Source organism: Amblyraja radiata, chromosome 4 (assembly GCF_010909765.2).
Source record: "Amblyraja radiata isolate CabotCenter1 chromosome 4, sAmbRad1.1.pri, whole genome shotgun sequence".
NCBI classification, from domain to species: Eukaryota; Metazoa; Chordata; class Chondrichthyes; order Rajiformes; family Rajidae; genus Amblyraja; species Amblyraja radiata.
In genome coordinates, this window is record NC_045959.1 from 115,956,329 (window position 1) to 115,983,273 (window position 26,945).

Here is a 26,945-nt window from a genome sequence, read left to right on the forward strand (position 1 = left end):
TTACAGCGCCAGAGTCCCGGGTTCGATCCCAACTACAGGTGCTTGTCTGTACAGAGTTTGTACCTTCTCCCCGTGACCTGCGTGGATTTTTCTCCAAGATCTTCAGTTTCCTCCCACACTCCAAAGACGTGCGGGTCTATAGGTAATTTGGCTTGGTATACATGTATAAATTGTCCCTGTTGTAGGATGGTGCTAGTGTGCGGGGATCGCTGGTCGGTGCGCACCTGGTGGGCCGAAGGGCCTGTTTCCGCGCTGTATCTCCGAACTAAAAATCTCCGAGCTAGTTCCCACTTCCTGCAAGTTCCACTCGTTCTTCCTGTTGAGCTTTCAATGTCACCAATATTTTAATTCGCATCGAACATCGGCTTGGGAAACTTCATGAGTTTAGAATAGTTCTGCTTGACCGATGTGAAAGTTTATGTTTATTAATAGCACACATTTTTGGCAACTTCGACGGGGGATTCTCGCAGTGGTGGTGGAAGCACTCCAAATAGGGTCAAAACATCTACTGTTGATCTATCTCTCGTAGGCACGCACAGTTCCAGAGCGTCTGACCCATGCCTGCAACATTTTGTGATACATTATGCCAATTTCATCTTCATAAGTGATAGGAGCTCAATTAGGCCATTCGGCCCGTCAAGTCTACTCCGCCATTCAATCATGGCTGATCTATCTCTCCCCCTCAACTCATTCTCCTGCCTTCTCCCCATAACCCCTGACACCCGTACTAATCAAGAATCTATCTATCTCTGCCATAAAAATATCCACTGACTTGGCCTCCACAGCCGTCTGTGGCAAAGAATTCTACAGATTCACCACCCTCTGACTGAAGAAATTCCTCCTCATCTCCTTCCTAAAAGAACATCCTTTAATTCTGAAGCTGTGACCTCTAGTTCTAGACTCTCCCACTAGTGGAAACATCCACTCCACATCCACTCTATCCAGGCCTTTCACTATTCAGTAAGTTTCAATAAGGTCCCCCCTCATTCTTCTAAACTCCAGCGAGTACAGGCCCAGAGCAATCAAACGCTCATCATAGGTTAACCCACTAATTCCTGGGATCATTCTCGTAAACCTCCTCTGGACCCTCTCCAGAGCCAGCACATCCTTCCTCAGATATGGGGCCCAAAATTGCTCACAATATTCCAACGGACCAGTGCCCTATAGAGACTCAACAATTTTTATATTGACTAGTTTATATATTCTAGTCCTCTTGAAATAAATGCCAGAAATTAACCTTATTCTTCATTTACTGATTCTTGATTCTTCTATTCTGGTTAAAAGCCTCTGCCTTTACCCCATCTATGCTCCAGGTATGGTCATACTAGGGCTCTGTACAACTGCAGAAGGACCTCTTTGCTCCTATACTCAACTCCCCTTGTTATGAAGGCCAACATGCCATTCGCTTTCTTCACTGCCTGCTGTACCTGCATGCTTACTTTCAGTGACTGATGAATAAGGACCTCCAGATCCCCTTTTCCCAACTTGACACCATTTAGATAATAATCTTCCTTCCTGTTTTAAACTAACGATATTATGGTCACTACCTCCTAATGGCTCGTTTGCCTCGAGTTCCCTTATCAAATCCCGTTCATTACACAGCATTTCTTCCCAGCTGTTATAAGCGGTCCTGAACTACTATCTACCTCATTGGTGACCCTCGGACTATCTTTGATTGGACTTTACTGGCTTGACTTTGCACTAAACGCTATTCCCTTTTTATGTATCTGTACACTGTGAATGGCTCGATTGTAATCATGTATTGTCTTATAACAATAGACAATAGACAATAGGTGCAGGAGTGGGCCATTTGGCCCTTCGAGCCAGCGCCGCCATTCAATGTGATCATGGCTGATCATCCCAAATCAGTACTCCGTTCCTGCCCTCCCCATATCCCCTGACTCCGCTATCTTTAAGAGCCCTATCTAGCTCTCTCTTGAAAGTATCCAGAGAACCGGCCTCTGAGGCGGGGAATTCCACAGACTCACAACTCTCTGTGAGAAAAAGTGTTTCCTCGTCTCCGTTCTAAGTGGCTTACCCCTTATTCTTAAACTGTGGCCCCTGGTTCTGGACTCCCCCAACATCGGGAACATCTTTCTGCTGACTGGTTAGCTCGCAAAAAAAGTTTTTCACTGTACCTCGGTACTTGTGACAATGAACTAAACTGAACTAAACTGATGAAGGCCAATGTGCCGAGAGCCTTCTTGGCCGCCCTACCCGCTTGTGACGCCACCCTCAAGGAAAGATGCGTACCCTGTGTGTAAGCCGGCCCAGAGATGTGTGCAACTATGTCTGCAGTAGTCCCTGTGCTCAAGGTTTAGTTTAGTTTAGAGATACAGCGCGAAAACAGGCCCTTCGGCCCACCGAGTCCATGCAGACCAGTGATCCCCGCACACTAACACTATCCTACACACACTAGGGACAATTTTGCATTTTTTTAATACCAAGCCAATTAACCTACAAACCTGCACGTCTTTGGAGAGTGGGAGGAGACCGAAGTGCCCGGAGAAAACCCACGCAGTTCACGGGGAGAACGTGCAAACTCTGTACAGACAGCGCCCGTAGTCGGGATCGAACCCGGGTCACCGGCGCTGTGAGGCAGCAACTCTGCCGCTGCGCCACCATGTTGGAGGTGACTTGATTGAATGACGTAGGGTTGTGGGAGGTGCTGCCAAAGTGGTTGTGTGGAGAATGGTTTCATCTTGTGGCTAAATCTACAACAAAGGCCTACTCTTATCAATAATTGATCGCCTGTTTTGGGTAGAGACGAGGTGTACTGTTTTCACCTGGATAACCTGTTGAAGGTTATGGGATGTTTGGACAGTGTTGTCACGGGCAACTGCAGAGGGGGCAGGCGGCTGGGTCGCTCCTGAGGGGTCGCGAACCCTTTTGGCTCCGGTCCACGTGCCTTGGGCAAAGATACTTCAGGCCTGCAGTATCTTCTCAAATGTTTCTTTTATACTATACTTTTAGAGACCCAGCATGGCAGCAGGCCCTTCGGCCCAACTCATCCATGCTGGCCAAGATGCCCCATTCTATGCTAGTCATAATTTCATGTGATAGGAGCAGAATTATGCCATTCGGTCCATCAAGCCTACTCCGCCGTTCAATAGACAATAGACAACAGGTGCAGGAGTAGGCCATTCAGCCCTTCGAGCCGGCACCACCATTCAATCATGGCTGATCTATCTCTCCCTCCTAACCCCATTCTCCTGCCTTCTCCCCATAACCCCCTGACACCCGCACTAATCAAGAATCTGTCTATCTCTGCCTTAAATACATCCATCAATGGAAAGGATGTTTTCTTTCATCTGACCTTGGTCGTTTAAATTGGCTGCAAAAATAATTCTGAAGGTGTAACGTTTGGGATTGAAGGGGGTTTCATTGCTTAAAACTGAAACCAAGAAGTCTATATATATATAAAATAATCGAAGCACTTTAAATGGTGGAAAGATAGGTGCTTTTGGCTTGTTTAAGGCGGACTGTCCCGTGGATGATGGTGGTTTGAAGTGGGGATAGTTGCAGAATGTAGAACGTTAGTTCAGTTTATTGTCACGTGGACCGAGGTACAGGGAAAAGCCTTTATGTTGCGTGCTATCCAGTCAGCAGAAAGACGATACGTGATTACAACCAAGCTGACCACAGTGTACAGGTACAGGACAAAGGGTATAATGTCCAGCAAAGTCATATGCTGAGAGAATTGGCCTACTCCTGCACCTATTGTCTATTGTCTATTGATTAAAGATTGTCCAAGGGTCTCCAATGAGGTAGATGCACAGAGGTTAATTCCCGGGATGGCGGGACTGTCATATGCTGAGAGAATGGAGCAGCTGGGCTTGTACACTCTAGTTTAGAAGGATAAGAGGGGATCTCATTGAAACATATAAGATTATTAAGGGCTTGGACACACTGGAGGCAGGAAACATGTTCCTGATGTTGGGGGAGTCCAGAACCAGGGGCCACAGTTTAAGAATAAGGGGTAAGCCATTTAGAACGGAGATGAGGAAACACTTTTTCTCACAGAGAGTGGTGAGTCTGTGGAATTCTCTGCCTCAGAGGGCGGTGGAGACAGGTTCTCTGGATGCTTTCAAGAGAGAGCTAGATAGGGCTCTTAAAAATAGTGGAGTCAGGGGATATGGGAAGAAGGCAGGAACGGGGTACTGATTGGGGATGATCAGCCATGATCACATTGAATGGCGGTGCTGGCTCGAAGGGCCGAATGGCCTACTCCTGCACCTATAGTCTATTGTCTATTGTTTATTGAATAATGTCCAGTAAAGTCCGATTAAAGATTGTTCAAGGGTCTCCAATGAGGTAGATGCACAGAGTCTCCGGCCCACAGTAGGGGAATCGAGGACCAGAGGACACAGGTTTAAGGTGAAGGGGAAAAGATTTAATAGCAATCTGAGGGGTAACTTTTTCACACAAAGGGGTGGTGGGTGTATGGAACGAGCTGCCGGAGGAGGTAGTTGAGCCTGGGACTATGTTTAAGAAACAGTTAGACAGGTACATGGATAGTACAGGTTTGGAGGGATATGGACCAAACGCAGGCAGGTGGGACTGGTGTAGCTGGGACATGTTGGCCGGTGTGGGCGAGTTGGGCCGAAGGGCCTGTTTCCACGCCATATCATGACTAAAACAGGTAAGAGGGTTAAGATGAACTGAAATACATTGTAGGTGGACCTATTCAATACCAGTGCTTTATTTTTGGAGATATAGCAATTTGGAAACAGGCCCTTCGGCCCACTGAATCCATACCCATCACAGATCATCCATTCATACTAGTTCTACGTTATCCCACTTGAAAGGCCTAGATAGAGTGGATGTGGAAAGCATGTCTCTGGTCACGTGGAGAACGTACAAACTCCGTACAGACAGCACCCGTTGTGGGGATCGAACCTGCGTCTCTGACGCTGTGTAGGCAGCAACTCTTCCTCTGCGCCACCGTGCCGGCCTTTGATTGGGTTTGTTTGAAGAGGTGACTATGAAGGATGATGAGGGTTGGGTTGGAGATGTTGTCCGTGTGGACTTTGATAAGGTTCCGCATGGCAGTCTGCTCTGGAAGGTTGGAACGTATGGGATCTAGGGAGGGGCAGCTGAATGGATGGAGAATTGGCTTCATGGAAGGAAGGTGATGGTGGTAGTTTGCCATTTTGGACTGGAGGCCGGTCACGAGTGGATGGAACGGGAGCGCGGTTGACACACCCGCTCTACCCGCTGTGCCACTGTGCGTTGACTTGATGGGATGCGCCAATGTGAGGAACTGTGTTTGACCAAGATAGACACAGACCGCTGGGGTAACTCTGGCAGCATCTCTGGAGAGAAGGAACGGGTGACGTTTCGGGTCGAGACCCGCGAGTCGGGGAGAGGGAGGCACTGAGATGAGGAAGGGCAAGGCGTGAAAACCAGACATCAAAGGAGATGTGAATAGATCAAAGGAACATGTAGTGTAGATCATCATTAGCTAGGGGAAGGTGTCAACGAGGCGCACAGTGATGAGAGCAGATTTACAGTCAAATGAGAGACATGGAAACATAAAAACATAGACAATAGGTGCAGGAGTAGGCCATTCGGCCCTTCGAGCCAGCACCGCCATTCAATGTGATCATGGCTGATCATCCCCAATCAGTACCCTGTTCCTGCCTTCTCCCCATATCCCCTGACTCCGCTATTTTTAAGAGTCCTATCTAGCTCTCTCTTGAAAGTATCCAGAGAACCGGCCTCCACCTCCCTCTGAGGCAGAGAATTCCACAGACTCACAACTCTCTGTGAGAAAAAGTGTTTCCTCGTCTCCGTTCTAAATGGCTTACCCCTTATTCTTAAACTGTGGCTCCTGGTTCTGGACTCCCCCAACATCGGGAACATTTTCCTGCCTCCAGCACGTCCAAACCCCGTCTGAAGAAGGGTTTCGGCCCGAAACGTCGCCTATTTCCTTCGCTCCATAGATGCTGCTGCACCCGCTGAGTTTCTCCAGCAATTTTGTGTACCTTCTTAATAATCTTATATGTTTCAATAAGATCATGGCTGATCATCTCCAATCAGTAACCCGTGCCTGCCTTCTCCCCATACCCCTTGATTCCGCTAGCCCCTAGAGCTCCATCTAATGCCCCTGTCCCACTTAGAAAACCTGAACAGAAACCCTCTGGAGACTTTGCGCCCCACCCAAGGTTTCCGTGCGGTTCCCGGTAGGTTTGGTCAGTCTCCCTACCTGCTTCCACCACCTGCAACCTCCGGCAACCACCTGCAACCTCCGGGAACCGCACGGAAACCTTGGGTGGGGCGCAAAGTCTCCAGAGGTTTCCGTTCAGGTTTCCTAAGTGGGACAGGGGCTTTTACACTCTTTACACAGCACCGCCATTCAATGTGATCATGGCTGATCATCCCCAATCAGTACCCCATTCCTGCCTTCTCCGCATAACCCCTGATTCCGCTATTTTTAAGAGCCCTATCTAGCTCTCCCTTGAAAGCATCCAGAGAACCGGCCTCCACCGCCTTCTGAGACAGATAATTCCACAGACTCACCACTCTCTGGGTGAAAAAGTATTTCCTCATCTCTGTTCTAAATGGCTAACCTCTTATTCTTAGACTGTGGCCCCTGGTTCTGGACTCCCCCAACATTGGGAACATTGTTCCTGCATCTAGCCTGACCAGTCCTTTAGTAATTTTATACGGTTTCTATAAGATCCCCCGCAGCAGTGCCACAAGTAAGGATTTGAGGTGTTGTAACACGAGAAGGATGTTGCATTTGTGTCAGGGTGTTGCAGACACAATTTCGCAAATGATGCCTCTTGCGCTCGGCACAAAGCGTCCCCTGTTACGGGGAAGAGCGGAGACCAGGGAATGTCAGCGTGAAGCCGCCCGATGCTGGGAGCAGCCTCTCCAGATGTTTACAGGGGGGAAACGGGGACCGATGGCCGACCCAGACGAGGTATTTTAGATTCTGGCCGCTTTTCGTTTCAGCGGCATTTTACAATGTGTTTGACCTGATTGCAAAATCGGCAATGCACAGCTTTTAAAACTGAAGCAAGAAGGAAGTGTTTGTGCTTTGATAACGTCAACCTCACAGACTGGTTTACGAGTGGCGTGGATGGGGTAGACAGTGAGAACCTTTTCCCCAAGGGTGGAAATGTCAAAGATTGTAAGCGTGCAGGTACAGCAGGCAGCGAAGAAAGCGAATGGCATGTTGGCCTTCATAACAAGAGGAGTTGAGTATAGGAGTATTGCAGTTGTACAGGGCCCTAGTGAGACCACACCTGGAGTATTGTGTGTAGTTTTGGTCCACTAATTTGAGGGAGGACATTCTTGCTATTGAGGGAGTGCAGCTTAGGTTTACAGGTTAATTCCCAGGATGGCGGGACTGTCATATGATGAAAGAATGGAGCAGCTGGGCTTGTACACTCTGGAGTTTAGAAGGATGAGAGGGATTCTTATTGAAGCATATAAGATTGTTAAGGTACACAAAATTGCAAAGGTGCAGCAGCATCTATGGAGCGAAGGAAATAGGCGACGTTTCGGGCCGAAACCCTTCTTCAGACTGATGGGGGGTGGGGGAAAGAAAGAAGGAAAAGGGGAGGAGGAGGAGGAGCCCGAGGGCGGGCGGATGGGAGGGTGGGAGGAGACAGCTAGAGGGTTAAGGAAGGGGAGGAGACAGCAAGGGCTAGCCAAATTGGGAGAATTCTATGTTAATGCCATAAGGACGCAAGGTCCCCAGACGGAATATGAGGTGCTGTTCCTCCAATTTCCGCTGTTGCTCACTCTGGCAATGGAGGAGACCCAGGACAGAGAGGTCGGATTGGGAATGGGAGGGGGAGTTGAAGTGCTGAGCCACCGGGAGGTCAGGTAGGTTATTGCGGACTGAGCGGAGGTGTTCGGCGAAACGATCGCCCAACCTACGCTTGGTCTCACCGATGTAAATCAGCTGACATCTAGAGCAGCGGATGCAGTAGATGAGGTTGGAGGAGATACAGGTGAACCTTTGTCGCACCTGGAACGACTGCTTGGGACCTTGGATGGAGTCGAGGGGGGAGGTGAAGGGACAGGTGTTGCATTTCTTGCGGTTGCAACGGAAAGTGCCCGGGGAGGGGGTGGTGCGGGGGGAAGGGAAGAATTGACGAGGGAGTTGCGGAGGGAGCGGTATTTGCGGAAGGCAGACATGGGGGGAGATGGGAAGATGTGGCGAGCGGTGGGGTCACGTTGGAGGTGGCGGAAATGGCGGAGGATTATGTGTTGTATTTGTCGGCTGGTGTGGTGAAAGGTGAGGACCAGAGGGACTCTGCCCTTGTTGCGTGTGCGGGGATGGGGAGAGAGAGCAGTGTTACGGGGTATGGATGAGACCCTGGTGTGAGCCTCATCTATGGTGGCGGAGGGGAATCCCCGTTCCCTGAAGAACGAGGACATTTCCGATGCCCTGGTATGAAATGTCTCATCCTGGGAACAGATGCGGCGTAGGCGGAGGAATTGTGAGTAGGGGATGGAGTCTTTACAGGGGGCAGGGTGGGAAGACGTGTAGTCCAGATAGCCATGTGAGTCAGTGGGTTTGTAATGTATGTCGGTCAGGAGTCTGTCCCCTGCGATGGAGATGGTGAGGTCAAGGAATGGTAGGGACGTGTCGGAAATCGTCCAGGTGTATTGGAGTGCCGGATGGAAGTTAGTGGTGAAGTGGATGAAGTCAGTCAGTTGTGTGTAGGTGCAGGAGGTGGCGCCAAAACAGTCGTCAATGTAACGGAGGTAGAGGTCGGGGATGGGGCCCTGGTACGCCTCGAACATGGATTGTTCAACGTACCCGACAAAGAGGCAGGTGTAGCTGGGGCCCATGCGTGTGCCCATAGCTACGCCTTGTGTTTGGAGGAAATGGGAGGAGTCAAACGTAAAGTTGTTGAGGGTGAGGACCAACTCCGCTAGGCGGAGGAGGGTGTCAGTGGCTGGGTATAGGTTGCTCCTCTGGTCGAGGAAGAACCGGAGGGCTTTGAGGCCATCCTGGTGGGGGATGGAGGTGTAGAGTGACTGGACATCCATGGTGAAGATGAGGGGGTGAGGGCCCAGAGAGTGGAATGCGTGGAGGCGGCGGAGAGTGTCTGAGGTGTCTAGAACATAGGTGGGAAGGGATTTGACCAAGGGGGATAGTATGGAGTCAAGGTATGTGGAGATGAGTTCGGTGGGGCACGAACACGCAGAAACAATGGGTCTGCCGGGAGAGCCGGGTTTGTGGATTTTAGGGAGAAGGTAAAAACGGGCCGTGCGGGGCTGGGGAACGATGAGGTTGGAAGCTTGGTCAGGTAGGGCGTGGGAATGTTAAGGGTTTGGACACACAAGAGGCAGGAAACATGTTCCCCATGTTGGGGGAGTCCATAACCAGGGGCCACAGTTTAAGAATAAGGGGTAAGCCATTTAGATGATATAGGTATTATGGACAATAGACAATAGGTGCAGGAGTAGGCCATTCGGCCCTTCCAGCCAGCACCGCCATTCAATGTGATCATAGCTGATCATCCACAATCAGTACCCCGTTCCTGCCTTCTCCCCATATCTCTTGACTCCGCTATCTTTAAGAGCCCTATCCAGCTCTCTCTTGTATCCAGAGAACCGGCCTACACCGCCTTCTGAGGCAGTGAATTCCACAGACTCACAACTCTCTGTGTGAAAAAAGTGTTTCCTCATCTCCGTTCCAAATGCCTTACCCACTTATTCTTAAACTGTGGCCCCTGGTTCTGGCCTCCCCCAACATCGGGAACATAAAGTGAAGGGGAAAAGATTTAATAGGAATCTGAGGGGTCATTTATTTCACACAATGGGTGGTGAGGGAATGCGGTGAGCTGCCAGACGAGGTAGTTGAGGCTGGGACTAGTTTGGAGGGATATGGACCAAACGCAGGACTAGTGTCGCTGGGACATTGTTGGCCAGTATGGGCAAGTTGGGCCGAAGGGCCTGTTTCCGCTCTGTATCACACTATACCTAAAAATATATAATAAGTAACAATAGAATAAATGAATAACCATTAAATCCAGGTAACCAGATCATCGCAGTGCAAAACCAGACTCTCATGCAACCATGCACAAAGTTCATAGTACATCATGTGTGTAGGAAGGAACTGCAGATGCTGGTTGCAACCGAAGATAGACACTAAAAGCTGGAGTCGGTCATGGTTGTGTGAGGGTGAGTGTGGTGTGGTGTTCAAGTTGGTTGTTGAGAAGAAGCTGTTCTTCAACCTGCAGTTCTCACATCCTCTTAGATCTTCTCCGCCCTCTTGCCAGCTTGATGACATCTCTCCCATGGCAAGGCGACCAAAACGGTACGCAAGACTCTGTGGGGCCTCGCCAATGTCTTGCACAACTAATGCATAACTTCTCAACTTCTATACTCCATGTCCTCCAGAGATGCTGCCTGACCCGCTGAGTTACTCCAGCACTCTGTGAAACGTCACCTATCCATGTTCTCCACAGATGCTGCCTGACCCGCTGAGTTACTCCAGCACGCTGTGAAACATCACCTATCCATGTTCTCCAGAGATGCTGCCTGACCCGCTGAGTTACTCCAGCACTCTGTGAAACGTCACCTATCCATGTTCTCCACAGATGCTGCCTGACCCGCTGAGTTACTCCAGCACGCTGTGAAACATCACCTATCCATGTTCTCCAGAGATGCTGCCTGACCCGCTGAGTTACTCCAGCACTCTGTGAAACGTCACCTATCCATGTTCTCCACAGATGCTGCCTGACCCGCTGAGTTACTCCAGCACTCTGTAAAACGTCACCTATCCATGTTCTCCACAGATGCTGCCTGACCCGCTGAGTTACTCCAGCACTCTGTGAAACGTCACCTATCCATGTTCTCCACAGATGCTGCCTGACCTGCTGAGTTACTCCAGCACTCTGTGAAACGTCACCTATCCATGTTCACCATAGATGCTACCTGACCCGCTGAGTTACTCCAGCACTCTGTGAAACATCACCTATCCATGTTCTCCAGAGATGCTGCCTGACCCGCTGAGTTACTCCAGCACTCTGTGAAACGTCACCTATCCATGTTCTCCATAGATGCTGCCTGACCCACTGAGTTACTCCAGTACTTTGTGTCTGTTTTTGGTATAAACCTGCATCTGCAGTTCCTTCTTCCTACATTCTACACTCCGTTTCTTGACTGCTGAAGGCCAGCGTGCCTAAAGGCTTCTTCACCAACCTATCTATCTGCAACGCCACTCTCAAGGAGAGATCTACCTACACTCCGATATCTCCCTGTTCTACTACACTCCCCAGGGCCCAGCCATCCACCGTGAAGGTTCCTGCCCTGGCTCAACTTATCAAAATGCACCACCCCGCACTTATCTGCATTAAACTCGATTTGTCACTCCTGACGGACACAGGATCAGTCTTGATTCTATTGAATGGTAGAACAGGTTCAAAGGGCCGAATGGTTTGCTCCTGTTTGCCAGTCAGTTGCAGCGAATGGAATGGCAAGATTAGTTTTGTACGGTGGTGCAGTGGTAGAGTTGCTGCCTAAAGGGCCTATCCCACTTACGCAACTTTTTCGGCGACCCGTTATAGTCGCAGCAGGTCGCCGAAAATCTTCACCATGTTGAAAATCCAGCGGCGACCAGAAAAGGTACGACTCTTTGGGCGATTACTCACGACCATACAGGCTTCACCTGTATGGTCGTGTGTAGTCGTACCTTGTTCTGGTCGCCGCTGGATTTTCAACATGTTGAAAATTTTCGGCAACCTGTAACGACCTATGACGGGTGCCGGCAAGTTGCCGAAAAAATCGCGTAAGTGGGACATGCCCTTTTCAGCGCCAGAGACCCGGGTTCGATCCTGACTACTGGTGCTGTCTGTACGGAGTTTGTACGTTCTCCCCGTAACCTGCGTGGGGTTTTCTCCGGGTGTTCCGGCTTCTTCACACACTCCAAAACCGTACAGGTTTGTAGGTTAATTGGCGTGATATAATTGTCATTTGTCCCTGGTGTTTGAGGGATAGTATTAGTGCGCTGGTCGGCACGGACTTGGTGGGCTGAAGGGCATGCTTCCGCTCTGTATCTCTGAACTAAACTTAACGAATACGGAGGCGATTTGCTTAACCAATCATCATGTCCTGCACAGACATTTAATGCACAGACTAGAAGTGGAAACAAATAACTGCCGATGCTAGTTTATACCAAAGATAGGCACAAAGCACTGGAGAAACTCAGCGGGTCAGGCAGCCTCTCTGGAGAAACAAGACGGGTGACGTTTAGGGTCAAGACCTTCATCAAACGCCAGACAAAATGTAGAAACCAGGAACTACAGATGCTGGTTTACACAAGGCGGCACGGGTGGCTCAGCGGTAGAGCAACTGCCTTACAGCACCAGAGACCCGGGTTCGATCCTGACTACGTGTGCTGTCTGCACGGAGTTTGCAGGTTCCCTCCGTGAAATGCGTACATTTTCTCCGAGATCTTCGGTTTCCTCCCACACTCTAAAAACAGGCAGGTTTGTAGGTTAATTGGCTTGGCAGAAGTGTAAATTGTCCCTAGTGTGTGTGTGTGTGTGTGGGATAGTGTTAGTGTGATCGGCGCGGGCTCGGTGGGCCGAATGGCCTGTTTCCGCTCTGTATCTTTAAACGAAACGAAACAAAGTGCTGGAGTAACTCAACGGGTCAGGTGACAAGTCTGGAGGAAAAGGAGGGGTGGCATTTCATGTTGGGACCCTTCGTCAGACTGGAGAAGGATCCCGACCAGAAACGTCACTCATTCTTTTTCGTCGCAAAGAAAATGCTGCCTGACCCGCTGAGCTACTCCAGCACTCTGTGTCGATCTATGTTCTGCGGTGGCAGAAATAAGCCTGGCAGAAGGCCATCAATTCATCTGGTGACAAATAATCTGACCAAACCTTGCCAACGTTGGTTAATGGTCCAACTTGTCAGTTGAACAATGAATCAACGATGTCTCAAGGCTGATTGCCAAAGCTGCACATGCATTGTGTCATCCTGCAATAGACACTAAACGCTGGAGTAACTCAGCGGGACAGGCAGCATATCTGGAGAGAAGGACAATAGACAATAGACAATGGGTGCAGGAGTAGGCCATTTGGCCCTTCGAGCCAGCACCGCCATTCAATGTGATCATGGCTGATCATCCCCAATCAGTACCCCGTTCCTGCCTTCTCCCCATATCCCCTGACTCTGCTATTTTTAAGAGCCCTATCTAGCTCTCTCTTGAAAGCATCCAGAGAACCGGCCTCCACCGTCCTCTGAGGCAGAGAATTCCACAGACTCACCACTCTCTGTGAGAAAAAGTGTTTCCTTGTCTCAATTCTAAATGGCTTATTCCTTATTCTTAAACTGTGGCCCCTGGTTCTGGACTCCCCCCAACATCGGGAACATGTTTCCCGCCTCTAGCGTGTCCAAGCCCGTAACAATCTTATATGTCTCAATGAGATACCCTCTCATCCTTCTAAACTCCAGAGTGTACAAGCCCAGCTGCTCCATTCTCTCAGCATATGACAGTCCCGCCATGGGTGACGTTTCGGGTCGGGACCCTTCTTCAGACTGATGTGAGGGTGGGGGTGAGGGGGGGGGGGGGGGGCAGGACGAAGAAAGGAAGAGGCGGAGACAGTGGGCTTGTGGGAGAGCTGGGAAGGGGAGGGGAAGGAGGGAGAAAGCAAGGACTACCTGAAATTGGGGAAGTCAATGTTCATACCGCTGGGGTGTAAACTGCCCAAGCGAAATGTGAGTCTGCGGAATTCTCTGCCTCATAGGGCGGTGGAGGCCGGTTTTCTGGATATTTTATCAGGATGCATCACAGCTGGGTTTGGGAACAGCTCCATCCACGACCGCAAGGAATTGCAGCGAATTGTGGACGCAGCCTGGACCATCGCACAAACCAACCTCCCTTCCATTGACTCCATCTACACCTCACGCTGCCTCGGCAAGGCCAGCAGCATCATCAAGGACCAGTCGCACCCTGGCCACTCCCTCTTCACCCCTCTCCCATTGGGCAAAAGGACCTGTTTCCACGCTGTATCTCTAAACTAAACTAAAATGAAAGACATTTTGCATGATCACATTTACTGCTGGTTATTTTTGATCTCTGGTCATTGTGGCTTTCAGGCAGGAAGCAGCTCGCGTGTCTGTCCCATGGTTTGATGCCTGGCTGGACGTCTGACCTCCTTGGCAATGCTGAGTGAAAGCGCCACCTTTCACCCTCCTGTCGAAGGTCCCACATAGAACTGTACAGCACAGGAACAGGCCCTTCGGCCCACAATGTCTGCACCACATGTGATACCATGACAATAGACAAGAGGTGCAGGAGGAGGCCATTCGGCCCTTCGAGCCAGCACCGCCATTCAATGTGATCATGGCTGATCATCCCCAATCAGTGCCCCGTTCCTGCCTTCTCCCCATATCCCCTGACTCCACTATTTTTAAGAGCCCTATCTAGCTCTCTCTTGAAAGCATCCAGAGAACCGGCCTCCACCGCCCTCTCAGGCAGAGAATTCTACAAACTCACAACTCTCTGTGAGAAAAGGTGTTTCCTCATCTCTGTTCTAAATGACTTACCCCTTATTCTTAAACTGTGGCTCCTGGTTCTGGACTCCCCCAACATCGGGAACATGTTTCCTGCCTCTAGCGTGTCCAAGCCCTTAATAATCTTATATTCAACGTTCGTACAGCTGGGTGGTGACTACAGAGAATGGCAGGTCTCTCTCTGGGAGTGTTGTAGAGCAGAGGGATCTAGGAGTACAGGTAGATAGTCCCTTGAAAGTGTTCTCACAGGTAGGTGGGTTAGCTGAGAAGACATTCGGTATTTTGACCTTCATCATTCAGGGAATTGGCGACAAACGTTAATCGTCGTTGAAAACATAAGCGACGCGGTGGCGCTGGTTTCCGATGGGAACGGTGATGGACGCACCACTCATCTCTGTCCTCCAGTTCCTGCGGACTTCCGCCACTGGAGGTACAGGATGATGGTGTGTGTGTGTGTGCTTTATCATCATTCCTTTGAAACATATAAGATTATTAAGGGTTTGGACACGCTAGAGGCAGGAAACATGTTCCCGATGTTGGGGGAGTCCGGAACCAGCGGCCACAGTTTAAGAATAAGGGGTAAGCCATTTATAACGGAGACGAGTAAACTCTTTTTCTCACAGAGAGTGGTGAGTCTGTGGAATTCTCTGCCTCAGGCGGTGGTGGAAACAGGTTCTCTGGATGCTTTCAAGAGAGAACTAGATAGGGCTCTTAAAAATAGCAGAGCCAGGGGATATGGGGAGAAGGCAGGAACGTGGTACTGATTGGGGATGATCAGCCATGATCACATTAAATGGCGGTGTTGGCTCGAGGGGCCGAATGGCCTATTGTCTATTGTCCTTACAGTGCTATCTACGACAGTGATCGCAACTTCTACTGAAGTGTGGATGGCTGTTGGCTCGCTAGGAGCTCATCCCCCCTTTGACAGGTCTTGCTTTTGGTCCTGCTGGGGGTCCACAGCCCCCTCCTCACCTGGCAAACCTGGTGGAGGAGACGGTTTAGTCGCCTACTATCCGACCACGGAGCAGGTAGCACGGGATTACATGATTACATACCTTGCCCCTCGTCCCCCCCCCACCTCACCCAACCCGGCATCGGATTTAAATTTAAATTTATGTTGCACCATGCTATTCATAAGAATTCGGTGAAGGGTGTCTTGAGAAATTGATCTGGTTTTACCGGCAAGACAAGCCTAATGTTTTCCAAATGTAGTGTCTCGGACATGTTTGTGATCCACATCTTCACTGTAGGGACTGTTGTCTGTTTCCAAAATTTAAGTATTCATTTTGTTTCGCCGTTATCAGGCCATAATTAAGGAAACGTCTTTGACACTCCAGCATTTTGTGTCTATCTCCGGTGCAAACCTGCATCTGCAGTTCCTCCCTACACAATCAAGTCAGTTGCTTGTTTCAGTAGGAGCAGATCAAAGGCACAGGAAGTGACTGATGGAGGATGTGGCATTAATAAGACCTGCGTTTTTGCGCAGAGTGAGCAGTTTTAGACGCGACTGTATCGATGCTGTCGGATAACTTTGTTTTTGTGGAAATGTTATTCTCTGGGAGGTAACCTGATGCTTCATCGTCATAAATTCATAAATTCACATTCGTGAGTGATAGGAGCAGAATTAGGCCATTCGGCCCATCAAGTCTACTCTGCCATTCAATCATGGCTGATCCATCTCTCCCTCCTAACCCCATTCTCCTGCCTTCTCCCCATAACCTCTGTCACCCGTACTAATCAAGAATCTATCTATCTCTGCCTTGAAAATATCCATTGACTTGGCCTCCACAGCCGTCTGTGGCAATGAGTTCCACAGGTTCAGTTTAGTTTATTGTCACGCGTACCGAGGTACAGTGAAGAGCTTTTGTTTTCCGCGTTCTATCCAGTCAGCGGAAAGGCTTTACATGGTTACATTCGAGCCGTCCACAGTGTACAGGTACAGCATAAAGGGAATGACGTTTAGTCTAGTTCAGTTTATTCTCACGTGTACCGAGGTACAGCGAAAAGATTTTGTTGCGTGCTATCCATCTTCTCCAGAGATGCTGCCTGACTTGCCGAGTTACTCCAGGACTTTGTGTTTATCACTGGTATGAAGAAGTACCTGCAGTTCATTGTTCTTACATTTGGACAATAGGTGCAGGAGTAGGCCATTCGGCCCTTCGAGCATGCACCGCCATTCAATGTGATCATGGCTGATCATCCACAATCTGAGGCAGAGAATTCCACAGACTCACAACTCTCTGTGTGAAAAAGTGTTTCCTCATCTCTGTTCTAAATGGCTTACCCCTTATTCTTAAACTGTGGCTCCTGGTTCTCGACTCCCCCAACATCGGGAATGTGTTTCCTGCCTCTAACGTGCCCAAACCCTTAATATGTTTCAATAAGATCTCCTCTCATCTTTCTTTTTTTTTTTGAACTCAACATTTATTGACATGAAATAAAATACACATATAGACCAAACAGAGAGACTCACAAAGGATAATCGCAAAATGACAACGTACCAATCACCTAACCTCTATTAGCATTGCATCAAATCCTCTTAACATTCTATCATAAAAGCATCTTATTAACAGGCACCAGAGCAAGCTCATCCATTCATATCCTTAATCAATCTTGGCATTTGTAATAGTACCGGTTTCCATATAATATTAAAGGCATCAGTCCTCTACTGGAGTTTAGCAGTTATACTTTCCATCAGGAATACATCTTTCAATCTTTCCCTCCACTGTTGAACATTTGGTGGCATTTCCTTTCTCCATAGCACTGTTGTCATCTTTTTAGCAATCAACAGCATCACCCCAAGCAAATATTTCTGATTTTGAATATCTGTCTCTGCTGGAGTATCTTCTAATATGAAACAAGCCGGTTCCAAAGGTAGATCCACTCCCAGAATTTAATCTCTACCTGGATGTCTCTCCAGTATTGGTACAATTTGGGACAATCCCAAAAAATATGTGTGATCACCAATCTTCCCAAATTGGCTCCAGCATAGATTTGAGGTGTTACTGTACTCTTTTGAAACTCCAGAGTATACAAGCCCAGCCGCTCCATTCTCTCAGCATATGACACCCCCGCCATCCCGGGAATTAACCTTGTAAACCTACACTGGGCTCCCTCAATAGCAAGAATATCCTTCCTTAAATTAGGGGACCAAAACTGCACACAATACACCAGGTGTGGTCTCACTAGGGCCCTGTACAACTGCAGAAAGACCTCTTTGCTCCTATACTCAAATCCTCTCGTTATGAAGGCCAACATGCCATTCGCTTTCTTCACTGCCTGCTGTACCTGCATGCTTACTTTCATTGACTGATGAACAAGGACCCCCAGATCCTGTTGTACTTCCCCTTTTCCCAACGGCGCCATTTAGATAGTTATCTGCCTTCCTGTTTTTGCCACCAAAGTGGATAACCTCACATTTATCCACATTAAACTGCATCTGCCATGCATCTGCCCACTCCCCCAAACTGTCCAAGTCACCCTGCATTCTCATAACATCCTCCTCACAGTTCATACTGCCATCCAGCTTTGTGTCATCTGCAAATTTGCTAATGTTACTTTGAATCCCTTCATCTAAATCATTGATGTATATTGTAAATAGCTGCGGTCCCAGCACCGAGCCTTGCGGTACCCCACTAGTCACTGCCTGCCATTCTGAAAGGGCCCCGTTAATCCCTACTCCTTGTTTCCTGTCTGCCAACCACTTCTCTATCCATGTCAGCACTCTATCCCCAATACCATGTCCCCTAATTTTGCCCACTAATCTCCTATGTGGGACCTTATCAAATGCTTTCTGAAAGTCCAGGTACACTACATCCACTGGCTCTCCCTTGTCAATTTTCCTAGTTACACCCTCAAAAAATGCCAGAAGATTGGTCAAGCATGAGTTCCCCTTCATAAATCCATGCTGACTCGAACCGATCCTGTTACTGCTACCTAAATGTGTGGCTATCTCATCTTTTATAATTGACTCCAGCAACTTCCCCACCACCGATGTCAGGCTAACTGGTCTATAATTCCCTGTTTTCTCTCTCGTGCCTTACATAAAAAGTGGGATAACATTAGCTACCCTCCAATCCACAGGAACTGATCCTGAGTGTATCGAACATTGGGAAATTATCACCAATGTCAGGCAGCAGTCTACACAACACCATTTCCTGCCTAATGTGGATTTCCTTCAGTTCCTCCGTCACCCCAGATCCTCTGGCCACTAGTACATCAGGAAGATTGTTTGTGTCCTCCTTAGTGAAGACGGATCCAAAGTAACTGTTCAACTCATCTGCCATGTCCTTGTAACCCATAATAAATTCACCCTTTTCAGTTTTCAAGGATCCAACTTTGGTCTTAACTAATTTTTCCTCTTCACATACCTAAAGAAGCTTTTACTATCCTGCTTTATATTATTGGCTAGCTTTCCTTCGTACCTCACCTTTTCTCCCCGTATTGTCTTTTTGGTTATCTTCTGTTGCTCATTAAACATCACCCAATCCTCTTGCTTCCCGCTCATCTTTGCTATGTTGTACTACTTCTCTTTTATTTTTATACTGTCCCTGACGTCCCTTGTCAGCCATGGTCGCCCCTTACTCCCCTTGGAATCTTTCTTCCTCTTTGGAATGAACTGATCCTGCACCTTCTGTATTATTCCCAGAAATACCATTGTTGTTCCACTGTCATCCCTGCTAGTGTATCTTTCCAGTCAACTTTGGCCAGCTCTTCCCTCATGGCCCCATGGTCCCCTTTGTTCAACTGCAACACTGACACCTCCGATCTACCCTTCTCCATCTCCAATTGTAGATTAAACCTGACCATGTTATGGTCACTACCTCCTAATGGCTCATTAACCTCGAGGTCCTTTATCAAATCCGGTTCATTACATAACACTAAACCCAGAATTGCCTTCTCCCTGGTAGGCTCCAATACAAACTGTTCTAAGAATCCATCACGGAGGGCACTCCACAAAGTCCCTTTCTTGGGGTCCAGTACCAACCTGATTTTCCCAGTCTACCTGCATGTTGAAATCTCCCATAACAACCACAGCATTACCTTTGTTACATGCCAATTTTAACTCCTGATTCAACTTGCGCCCTATGTCCAGGCTACTGTTTGGGGGCCTGTAGATGTCCCATTTGGGTCTTTTTACCCTTACAATTCCTTAGTTCTATCCATACTGACTCTACATCTCCTGTTTCAATGTCACCCCTTGCAAGGAACTGAATTTAATTCCTCACGAACAGTACTATCCCACCCCCTCTGCCCACCTGTCTGTCTTTTCGATAGGATGTATACCCTTGAATATTCAGTTCCCAGCCCTGGCCCTCTTGCAGCCATGTCTCAGTAATTCCCACAACATCATACTTGCCAATTTCTAACTGAGCCTCAAGCTCGTCCACTTTATTTCTTGTACTTCGTACATTCATATACAACACCTTGACTTTGGTATTCACCTCCCCTCCCACACCGGTCACTATTGGCCCTGACCTTACTCTCTAATCCCTTCCCATTAATTCGGGAGTCTTTTGTAACTTTTCCTGTACTCACTTCCCCTTCAACTCCATCTTTATACTCCCAATTTGTCAATCCCTCCCAACATTCGATGTTCACCGACCCTGGATCGCTTTTTGTTCCACGATGGATATTTCTTTGGCGGTTGGACGTTTGAGTGTAACTTGGACACGGAGTCTGAGCTGGGCTTGCTTGTGATGGGAACGGTTCATTGTGTAACGCTTCTGTGGCAATGTGGAGCCGGTTTAACCAGCAGCAGCAGGGGTGGGTATTGACTTTAGCTGCGATTGGGAAAGTCACAGAGACTTACTCACCAAGCCTTGGCCAAGCGTGGCTTTGTCTGTTTAGTTTAGTTCAATTCACTTTAGAGACACACTATACAATTCACTAGCGAGGAAACAGGCACTTTGGCCCCACCGAGTCCGCACCGACCAGCGATCCCCGCACACTACTTCTTCTTGCCTAATTTGAGGAAGGACATCCTTGCTATTGAGGGAGTGCAGCGTAGGTTTACAAGGTTAATTCCCGGGATGGCGGGACTGTCATATGCTGAGAGAATGGAACGGCTGGGCTTGTACACTCTGGAGTTTAGAAGGATGAGAGGCAATCTCATTGAAACATATAAGATTGTTAAGGGCTTGGACACGCTAGAGGCAGGAAACATGTTCCCGATGTTGGGGGAGTCCAGAACCAGGGGCCACAGTTTAAGAATAAGGAGTAAGCATTTATAATGGCGATGAGGAAACACCTTTTCTCACAGAGAGTGGTGAGTCTGTGGAATTCTCTGCCTCAGAGGGCGGTGGAGGCCGGTTCTCTGGATACTTTCAAGAGAGAGCTAGATAGGGCTCTTAAAAATAGCGGAGTCAGGGGATATGGTGAGAAGGCAGGAACGGGGTACTGATTGGGGATGATCAGCAATGATCACATTGAATGGCGGTGCTGGCATGAAGGGCCGAATGGCCGACTCCTGCACCTATCGTCTATTGTCTATTGTATGGCGTGCACAGCCTAAAGTTGTAGGTCAACTTGTTCTATCTGATCTATTTGTTTGTGCACGTCGGGTTGATTGCATTCTTCGAAACAGGGCGGACCACGTGGAGGTTGCAATCTCCCCACCCCATCCCCGCATGCTAACACTATCCCACACACACTAGGGACAATTTTTACATTTACACCAAGCCAATTCACCTACAAACCTGCACGTCTTTGGAGTGTGGGAGGTAAACGAAGATCTCGGAGAAAACCCACGCAGGTCACGGGGAGAACGTGCAAACTCCGCACTGACAGCGCCCGTAGTCGGGATCGAACCCGGGTCTCCGGCGCTGTGAGGCTGTCTCAGGACAACCTAGTTTTACTGATAGGAAACAAAACGCTGGAGTAACTCGGCAGGCCAGGCAACATCTCTGGAAAACATGGGCAGGTGATATTTTGGGCTGAGACATTTCTTCAAGGTCTACTGAACTACTCCAGCACTTTGTGCCTCTTTGTGTATTAACCAACATCTGCAGTTCTTTGTCTCTGCTAGTGCTGGCAGTGAGCAATTTTGGGCACCATATCCGAGGAAGGATGTGCTGGCTCTGGAGAGGGTCCAGAGGAGGTACCCGGACGTGGCGTGGAAGGATGAGAAGCCGAAGCAAAGAAGTGGAAGTCAAATAACCGAACGGAAATGAAGCCGAAAGCGTACAAAGCCGAAACGCCAACTAACCAAAAGGGCGCAACGCCTAAAAGCCAACTAACTGAAAGGCTGCGTCGCTTACAAGCAAACTCACCGAAAGGCCGCTCTGCCGAAACGCCACCTACTCAAAAGGCTGCGTCGCCTACAAGCCAACGAACCAAATGGCCGCTCAGCCGAAAAATCCAATAACGGACATGATGTCGCCGGGGGGCGGGACTTGTCAGCGATTGGTCCGGCCCCCCGCGTCCATCACATCACTGGCCGGGGGAGACGGGAGGGTGGGGGTCATTTTCCCACACAAGCAATAGGTGACTGGGCAGTCTGAACCCGAGCACCAAGTTGTAAGCGGCCGAAGGTGCGCATCCCTCGGGGCAGCCCCCGCTCTCCGACGGCCACGGCCGCCCTCCGCCTCATCTCCCCCATATACACGCACTGTGATGGGCTGTGGGCCGGGTGGAGCAGAGTATGGGACAGGCTGGTCCCTCCACCCACCCAGAGTCACTGACCATTGGACCCCGACACCCACACCGAGTGATTCACCCCCAGACCCCGACCCACACACGGAGTGATTTACCCCCCCGGCACCCACACCGAGTGATTCACCCCCAGACCCCACCCCCACCCCACCCTGGTCGCAGGGACAGACAGTGTTTTATCTCCTCCCACTTCCCCCCCCCCCCCCGACAACAAGAAGCACGTTTTATTTATTACCGTCTGGTTGCCTGCGTAACGCACACAACAAGCTCCCACGCACAAAACACCAGATAATCTGTAAACTGTTTTAACCGAATATAGACACAAAAAGCTGGAGTAACTTAGCGGGACAGGCAGCATCTCTGGAGAGAAGGAATGGGTGACATTTCGGGTCCAGACCATTCTTCAGAGTCTGAAGGGTCTCGACCTGAAACGCCACCCATTCCTTCTTTCCAGAGGTTATGCCTGTCCCACTGAGTCAGTCCAGCATTTTGTGTCTACCTTTGGTGTGATTTCATCGGCTTCATGTACTGCGCGCATGGAAGAGACGCTGTACATGCCGCTTGCATCTATTCATCCAAGTGGGCTCTTAATGAAATCTCACATCTTTGTGAGGGAGGGATGGGATGGATGTAACCACCGGCTAAAGCAAAGGCATAGTTAGGACAGGGAAATAACCCCACCACTTCATTAACCAAGTTCCCGAATGGAAGAACTATCTATGCATGTAACATTTTTGTTTTTAAATCAATGTAACTCTTTTTTGAGTTTTAATGCCGAGTTAAAACCCCGTCCTGTGGGAAAGGCTTGCAGCCGCTGGTTTCATTGATGGTAGGTGCTGTCCGTACAACTTGGTGCTGGGGTTCAGAGTGCCCAGTCACCTATGGCTTGTGTGGGAAAATGATCCCCACCCTCCCATCTCCATCGGCCAGTGATATGATGCACACGGGGGTCTGAACCAATCGCTGACAAGTCCCGCCCCCCGGCGACATCATGTCCGTTATTTGACTTGTCGGCTGAGCGGCATTCGGTGAGTTGGCTTTTAGGCAACGCAGCCTTTCTGTTAGTTGGCTTTTAGGCGTCCCGCCCTTTCGGTTAGTTTGCATTTAGGCGTCCCACCCTTTCGGTTATTTGGCGTTTCGACTTTGTTTCCGTTCGGTTATTTGGCTTCCACTTCTTTGCTTCGTCTTCTCGTCCTTCAACGCCACGTGAGGTTTACGAGAATGATCCCAGGAATTATTGGGTTAACATATGATGAGCGTTTGTCAGCACTGGGCCTTAACTCCCATGGAGTTTAGAAGGATGAGAGGGTACCTCATTGAAACTTACAGAATTTATTTAATCAGAGGGAGGTGAATCTGTGGAATTCTTTGCCAATGACAGCTATGGAGGCCAAGTCAGTGGATATTTTTAAGGCAGAGATAGATGGATGGATGGATGGATGGATGGATGGATGGATGGATGGATGGATGGATGGATGGATGGATGGATGGATGGATGGATGGATGGATGGATGGATGGATGGATGGATGGATGGATGGATGGATGGATGGATGGATGGATGGATGGATGGATGGATGGATGGATGGGGCAGAGAATTCCACAGACTCACCACTCTCTGTGAGAAAAAGAGTTTCCTCGTCTCCGTTCTAAATGGCTTACTCCTTATTCTTAAACTGTGTGGCCCCTGGTTCTGGACTCCCCCAACATCGGGAACATGTTTCCTGCCTCTAGTGTGTCCAAGCCCTCAACAATCTTAATTGGAATGTGGGAGGAAACCGGAGCACCCGGAGAAAAGGCAGGAGATTGGGGTTGAGAGAGGGAGAGGGATAGATCAGCCACGATTGAACGGCGAAGTAGACCTGGTGGGCTGATTGACCTAATACTACTCCTATCACGTATGAACCTTGAAAGAGTCTGGACCTGAAACTGCAGTTGTACAGGGTCTTGGTGAGACCACACCTGGAGTATTGCGTACAGTTTTGGTCTCCTAATCTGAGAAAGGACATTCTTGCCATAGTGGGAGTACAGAGAAGGTTCACCAGACTGATTCCTGGGATGTCAGGACTTTCATATGAAGAAAGACTGGATAGACTCGGCTTGTACACGCTAGAATTTAGAAGATTGAGGGGGATCTTACAGAAACTTACAAAATTCTTAAGGGGTTGGACAGGCTAGATGCAGGAAGATTGCTCCCGATGTTGGGGAAGTCCAGAACAAGGGGTCACAGTTTAAGGATAAGGGGGAAATCTTTTAGGACCGAGATGAGGAAAACATTTTTCACACAGAGAGTGGTGAATCTCTGGAATTCTCTGCCACAGAAGGTAGTTGAGGCCACAGTTCATTGGCTATATTTAAGAGGGAGTTAGATGTGGCCCTTGTGGCTAAAGGGATCAGAGGGTATGGAGAGAAGGCAGGTACAGGATACTGAGTTGGATGATCAGCCATGATCATATTGAATGGCGGTGCAGGCTCGAAGGGCCGAATGGCCTACTCCTGCACCTATTTTCTATGTTTCTATGTTTCACCTCTCCATGTTCTCCAGAGATGCCTCCTGAGTCACGCCAGCACTCGGGTTCTTCACCCCAACCAATGGAGGACCTTGCCCTGCGGGATGCTGGTGGAGAGATGGGGGCATTCTCCTCCCATGACCTATGAGTAATGGAAACATCCTCATGAACCTCTCCGCACTCCTCTCAGTGTGAAATTCCTCCACTGAAATATGTAGTGGCCAAACGTTGCCCCAAGTGATGAAGTTATTAATAAACCAAGCCATGCTTCTCGAGGTATACAAGGACTTCCATTCTAACCTCGAGATTTTATCCATGTCAGTCCACACTGGCGCGTTGTGTCTCCTAAGTCACTGACTGCTTTAGATCTTAAAGCCCGCACAGCAGAAAGTTTACAACCCCAGCAGAAGGTAGACACCAAAACGCATGGAGTAACTCAGCGGGACAGGCGGCATCTCCGGAGAGAAGGAATGGGCGACGTTTCGGGTTGAGACCCTTCTTCGGATTGAAAGCCAGGGGGAGAGGGACACGAGAGGTATGGGAAGTTACAGAACAAGTCAGAGACGCCACCGATGGCCAAGGAAAGGTGGAGCCCACAATGGTCCATTGTTGGTTGGGGACAAGGTGCATCTGCAGTTCCTTCTTACACACGTGCTTTACGGTAGCTCTGACTTGATTAGTACGGCTGCTCATCCCCAATCAGTACCTGTTCCTGCCTTCTCCCCATCTTTAAGAGCCCTATCAAGCTCTCTCTTGAACGTATCCAAAGAACCGGCCTCCACCGCCCTCTGAGGAAGAGAATTCCACAGACTCACAACTCTCTGTGTGAAAAAGTGTTTCCTTCCTCGTCTCCATTCTAATTTGCTTACCCCGTATTCTTAAACTGTGGCCCCTGGTTCTGGACTTCCCCAACATTGAGAACATGTTTCATGCCTCTAGCGTGTCCAAACCCTTAATAATCTTATGTTTCAATAAGATACCCTCTCATCCTAAACTCCAGAGTGTACAAGCCCAGCTGCTCCATTCTCTCAGCATATGACAGTCCCGCCATCCCGGGGATTAAAGTTCAAAGTTCAAAAAGTTCAAAGGTTATTTATTGGTCACATACACCTAGGTGTAGTGAAGTGAAATGCTTCTTGCCATTTTGCAGCACATAAAGAAAGAATACAGACATAACATTAATAAGAGATTTAAACATAAAGAACATCCCCCCCACAATGGCTCCCACCATGAGGGAAGGCACAAAGTCCAATCCCCAACCCCAGTTCACCCATAGTCGGGCCTATTGAGGCCTCCACAGTTGCCTCTACGGAGGCCCGATGTTCCTGGCCGTTCTCGCCGGGTGATGTTGCTCCGGCATCGGGAGAATCCTCGCAGCGGCTTGGGACACCTGGAACGGCCGCTTCCGTACTGGAGGCCGCGGCTTCCAAAGCCAACAAGGCCGCGCCGGTTGGAGCTCCACTACTGGCGATCTCGTCGCGAGATCCCAGGCTCCCGGTGTACAGTTCGGCGCCGCCGCCCGCAGCTGGTCGCTCCTCAGACCCGCAGCTCCGCGATGTTGTTCCCGGCGGTCTTCAGCTCACCGAAGCTCCAGCGCGTGATATGAAGATGGTGGTACAGTTGCGCAGCGGTAGAGTTGCTGCCTCACAGCGCCAGGGCCCAGGGTTCGATCCTGACCATGGGTGCTGTCTGTACGGAGTTTGTACGAATGAATGAATACTTTATTGTCACATGTGACAAGTCACGGTGAAATTCTTTTTTTGTAAACCCAAGGTATGCTAAGGGTCGCTATATAAAGGGCATCGACAAAGTTACTGAATATCCCATGCCAGGTCCTCCTTTGTTCTAACCCTTCCCCCCCTCACGGCATTCCCTCCCCCCATGTCGAATCCTCCTTTGTTCTTCCCCGTGACCCCGTGGGTTTTCTCCAGGCGCTCCGGTTATCCCCCCCGCACTACAACAACCTCCAGGTTTGTAGGTGGATTGGCTTCGGTAAAGATTGTAAATTGTCTCTAGTGTGTGTGTGTGTGTGTGTAGGACGATGTTAGTGTGCGGGGATCGCCAGTCGGCACGGACTCAGTGGGCCGAAGGGGCTCGTTTCCGCGCCGTGTCTCTAAATCTTCCTCCAGCACTTCATGTTTCGCTCAAAATTTGTGCCGGCAACCAATTCCTAATCCGAACAGCTCGTCCAACCAGAAATTCAACAACCTTGCGATTATTTGCATGCATGCAAACTAGTGCAGCGTGGCAGATTTAACACGAGAACGAACCTGGATTTGACAACTAGT

At 49.2% G+C, this 26,945-nt stretch overlaps 1 protein-coding gene across 1 annotated transcript in view; it reads left to right on the forward strand.

Annotated features, from left to right (window-relative positions):
* Positions 1 to 26,945, forward strand: part of nbeal2 (neurobeachin like 2) — a 177,768-nt gene that overhangs the window by 652 nt on the left and 150,171 nt on the right. The window lies entirely within an intron of this gene.